This window comes from Schistocerca gregaria, chromosome X (genome assembly GCF_023897955.1).
Source record: "Schistocerca gregaria isolate iqSchGreg1 chromosome X, iqSchGreg1.2, whole genome shotgun sequence".
Taxonomy (NCBI): Eukaryota; Metazoa; Arthropoda; class Insecta; order Orthoptera; family Acrididae; genus Schistocerca; species Schistocerca gregaria.
Genome location: NC_064931.1, coordinates 167680236 through 167685416, shown reverse-complemented (window position 1 = coordinate 167685416; position 5181 = coordinate 167680236). Strand labels below are relative to the sequence as shown.

The 5181-nt window shown below is 44.0% G+C and overlaps 1 non-coding gene across 1 annotated transcript; it reads left to right on the top strand.

Moving 5' to 3' along the window:
* The first annotated feature begins 3290 nt into the window (after positions 1–3290).
* On the top strand, positions 3291–3365 carry Trnas-cga (transfer RNA serine (anticodon CGA)). Its single transcript has one exon. It is a non-coding gene; the product is annotated as a tRNA-Ser (tRNA).
* Positions 3366–5181: the final 1816 nt, after the last annotated feature.

Sequence of the window (5181 nt, the reverse complement as noted above, 5' to 3'; positions counted from 1 at the left end):
ACATCACAAACATCCATGCCGGAGGCAGGATTCGAACTTGCGACCGTAGCAGTCGCGCGATTCCGGACTGAGCGCCTAGAACCGCGAGAGCACCGCGGCCGGCGCACCTTAATACCGCATTCAAATGGCACCATAGGCTGCGGATGGCATCGTGGCCGGTCTGAGGCAAGAACAGTGGATTTTTCTTTTCTTTCATGTTTACATTCACGAGTGGTGTGTAGGAAGATCGACTGTTGTTAAACTTCTGTGCGAGTTCTAATGTCATTTTACCGCTGTGGTCATTTCGCGAGATGTACGGGGCATGTTCTGAAAGTAAGTGTACTGAATGTTTACTTTTTTTTGAAAAAAATACAGGATATCGTTAAAACACTTCTTGACTACTTTTTTTTTTACATAGTCGCCCTCCTGTTCAATGCAAGTGGTGAGCTGTGGCACAAGCGTCTTTGTGGCATCCTCGAAGAACTCTCATTGCAGCTCCTTCCCTCACTTCAGAACCTCTTTCTGCACCTGCTTGTCGGTTGAAAATTTAATTCCATTCACGTGTGGCTTGAAGGAGGTGAAAAGATAACCTGAAGGCGCCAAATCAGGGGCTTTGGAAGAGGGCTCAAAGACTGTGTGAGGATAGGCGTTGTCGTGTAACAGGCACACTCCTCTCGTTAGCATTGCCCTCCTTTCGTTTTGGATACTCCTTTGAGTTTTCTTAGGGTCTCACAAAATCGATGTGCGTTGAAGGTCTCCCCCTGAGGCAGAAATTCGACTCAAATGGTGTCTTTTCGGTTCCAAAACATTGAGGCCATAATTTTTCCCCGAAATTGTTGTTTTGTATATTTTGGCAAATGAGGAATTAGTGTGGCGCCACTATGAGACTTTTAGGCGTGTAATGAGCCACCCACGTTTCATTTCCAGTCACAATAGCGCTCAGTAATTCCTAGCGTTTCAGTTTACGTCGCTCGAGAAACTTGATGGCGCTACTGAGCCGCTCGTAATGGACTGGCCTGCACAGAGTCCTGACCTGAATCCTATAGAACACCTTTGGAATGTTTTGGTAAGCCAGCTTCATGCCAGGCCTCACCGACCGACATCGATACCTCTCCTCAGTGCAGTACTCCATGGAGAATGGACTCTCATTCCCCAAGAAACCTTCGAGCACCTGATTGAACGTACGCCTGGGAGAGTGTAAGCCGTCATCAATGCCAAGGGTGGGCCAACACCATATTGAATTCCAGCATTACCAGTGGAGGGCGCCACGAACTTGTAAGTCATTTTCAGCAAGGTGTCCAGATACTTTTGATCACATAGTGTATATCCTGTCTAGCTGACTGTGGTCCGTGTTATAAAAATAGGCGTAGTGTGATTTGTCTGGATTCAGGACACACCACATGTCTTTAAGCTGGAAACTGTCGACTACAGCAAGAAGTTTGGAGAATCTGTTTGGCCATGGCATTTTATCTGAACCACTGAACACTGCATTAAAATCACCACCTATGACAAATGGGTGGTAGATGCGGTGCAGAAGTTGACATAGGTCCTGGCTATGAATCTGCCTTCTTATCGCTCTATTGCGAAAAGGGGTGTGACATAGCCTCCGAAGCGTTGGCAAATGTTCTGGCAAACGTTCCCCATGTTTTAACGAGGGCTGACCGACTATAAACGAATGAAGTTTTCACACGCGACGATTTGGAGGATCGTATCAAAGGGAGCCCCAGGGAAAAGTCTCCCAAAGATGATCAGGCTCACATGCGGTTCCTCTTCGTCGAAATGCCTTGGCTCAAACTCGTCAAGAGGTTGAACCGCAAGTGTCGCATTACAGGCTCTAAATTAGACACTTGTGACCATTCGGTTAAATTGTCTTGCTGATGCAAGTTTGCGAAATTGTGTATTTAATATAACATATAACAACAGTAATAATAATATCGGTAGCTAAATTAACAATCCATTAATGATGTAGCCTACACAGTTGCGATTTGGTTAGAATAATTTTATTCAGAAAGCAAACTAATAGCGAAAGTCGTATTTAGAATTACAATTACACTCGACTGCATATCCATTTGACACAATTCGATCATTCACAATCTCATCGCGAATTCCAAGTCCAATACTCCACCTCGTTAACTACACGAAAAGTTGAGTTCACACCAGGCGCGCGGCTGCTCACCTCTCAGAGACTGAAGTCCCGCGATACCACACAACGCGACATTTTCTGTCGTTTCACTTCCCAGCTGCCTGAAGACCACCCGTCCGCCAGCGCTGTAGCCTTTGGTGTCTCCACAAGAACTGCCCGTCTGTCCTCTGCCCGTCTCTGGCTGCGTCCCCCGCGTGCCGAACATCGTCGCTCAGCTGACTAGAGCAGTTCCCTTTCCTGAAGCCATCCATCTGATTGGCTACAGCGTATTCTACATTATTTTACATGTTAACATATTTAAATAACCAAACCTTTACCACTTTCACGTTCTAAATAAAGTAACAATAATATCCGTTACATAGTAAGCGTTAAGTTCTTTTACACAAAACCGATACAATTTCCTTCTTGCTTTGAATGCGTTAATATGCTTTCTGATAAATAAGTAAAGCACAAAACTAACTATTATGCACTAAACTTTACAACAAATATTCTGTCACCTATTGATTCAATAAGGTAGGCTTTGAGCACTATGGGACTTTACATCTATGGTCATCAGTCCCCTAGAACTTAGAAATACTTAAACCTAACTAACCTAAGGACATCACACAACACCCAGTCATCACGAGGCAGAGAAAATCCCTGACCCCGGCGGGAATCGACCCCGGGAACCGGGGCATGGGAAGCGAGAACGCTACCGCACGACCACGGGCTGCGGACTGATTCAATAAGGTGTCATGCTGAAACTCCCTGGCAGATTAAAACTGTGTACCCGACCGAGACTCGAACTCGGGACCTTTGCCTTTCGCGGGCAAGTGCTCTACCAACTGAGCTACCGAAGCACGACTCACGCCCGGTACTCACAGCTATATTTCTGCCAGTATCCGTCTCCTACCTTCCAAACTTTACAGAAGCTCTTCTGCGAAACATGCAGAACTAGCACTCCTGAAAGAAAGGATACTGTGGAGACATGGCTTAGCCACAGCCTGGGGGATGTTTCCAGAATGAGATTTTGACTCTGCAGCGGAGTGTGCGCTAATATGAAACTTCCTGGCAGATTAAAAGTTTCAGGAGTGCTAGTGATGCATGTTTCACAGAAGAGCTTCTGTAAAGTTTAAGGTAGGAGACGGATACTGGCAGAAGTAAAGCTGTGAGTACCGGCGGTGAGTCGTGCTTCGGTAGCTCAGTTGGTAGAGCACTTGCCCGCGAAAGGCAAAGGTCCCGAGTTCGAGTCTCGGTCGGGCACACAGTTTTAATCTGCCAGGAAGTTTCATATCAGCGCACACTCCGCTGCAGAGTGAAAATCTCATTCAAGGTGTCATGCTGTCATCGTTCAGTATGTTTTGTGTGGAGGAAATGATGATCTGATGTTTAACTGTAGATACTGTTAATTTAAATTTACTATATCCTTTAAAGAAATAAAGTTACAGAGTTGATATTTGCAAAGTTTGTCATTTTAATGATGCGCTTCTATATGAAATGTCGTTCGTTAAGATCGACCACAGCGCTCAGATTTTAGCATTCAGGTATTTCACTTTAACAGTAAATCCTGAACTATTGTAGACATGATCAATATTCAAGTTTTATTGGGATCAGCACGAAAATTTATGGAGGATTGCAGATTAAAAATACTGTGGCTTGATTTCCTGCATTACTACAGAATTAAATAGTTTTCATAAATGTTTCTCTTTATGGCAGATCTTAGGTCCGCCATATTTAACACAGCAATGCCTCCTTGGCCACAATAGCCTTCAACTGGGTTTTCCTATGACGTAGGTTTTCGTCTCTCTCACTTGCACACTACAGCATTTAGGACTCAATAGACAATAGACGCCTGTGGGTTTCCCAATCTTGTGGTGAACAAATATTTTATTACGGTACCTAATGATTCACTAAGGTATCATGCTGCCATTGTTCAATGTTTTTTGTGTGGAGAAAATGATGATCTAATGCTTAAGTGAAAATACTAATAAGTTCTAAAAGGATGTACTAATTACTTTTTCCAGTAGTGTAAACTATAAAAAAATACTATAAATATTTGCACTGCAAAAAATTTTAATTAACAGTAAGTTAATTTGTTATATCATTGTTATTATCAACTGACCTTTTCCCTAAAGAGAGAAAATTATTGTTTGTAACAAACATGATGTTTCTCTCCCTACTGTGTCCAATGCAAGAATGAAGCCACCCACACCAGTGTTCTAGTTAGAGAAGCAGGAGGGTAAGCATCAGTCCCACTTTTCCAGTGCTGACTTTCATTTCATGACGCCAAAACAACTGTTGTCAACATTCCACAGAGGCATGCTCTTATGAAACAGTCTATTGTGAACAGGGAAGTTTATAAAACAAATTATAGGATTAAAGCTCTGTGTCTAGTAGATGTCAGCTATCTAGAAAGGCCCCCCCTCCCCCCCCCCCCCCCCCATGAACCATGGACCTTGCCGTTGGTGAGGAAGCTTGCATGCCTCAGTGACACAGATAGCCGTACCGTAGGTGCAACCACAACGGAGTGGTACCTGTTGAGAAGCCAGACAAACGTGTGGTTCCTGAAGAGGGGCAGCAGCCTTTTCAGTCATTGCAGGGGCTACAGTCTGGATAATTGACTGATCTGGCCTTGTAACACTAACCAAAACGGCCTTGCTGTGCTGGTACTGCGAATGGCTGAAAGCAAGGGGAAACTACAGCCGTAATTTTTCCCGAGGGCATGCAGCTTTACTGTATGGTTAAATGATGGCGTCCTCTTGGGTGAAATATTCTGGAGGTAAAATAGTCCCCCATTCGGATCTCCAGGAGGGGACTACCCAAGAGGACGTCGTTAATCAGGAGAAAGAAAAGTGGCGTTCTACGGATCTGAGTGTGAAATGTCAGATCCCTTAATCGGGCAGGTAGGTTAGAAAATTTAAAAAGGGAAATGGATAGGTTAAAGTTAGATATAGTGGGAATTAGTGAAGTTCGGTGGCTGGAGGAACAAAACTTCTGGTCAGGTGACTACAGGTTTATAAACACAAAATCAAATAGGGGGAATGCGGGAGTAGGTTTAATAATGAATAGGAAAATAGGAA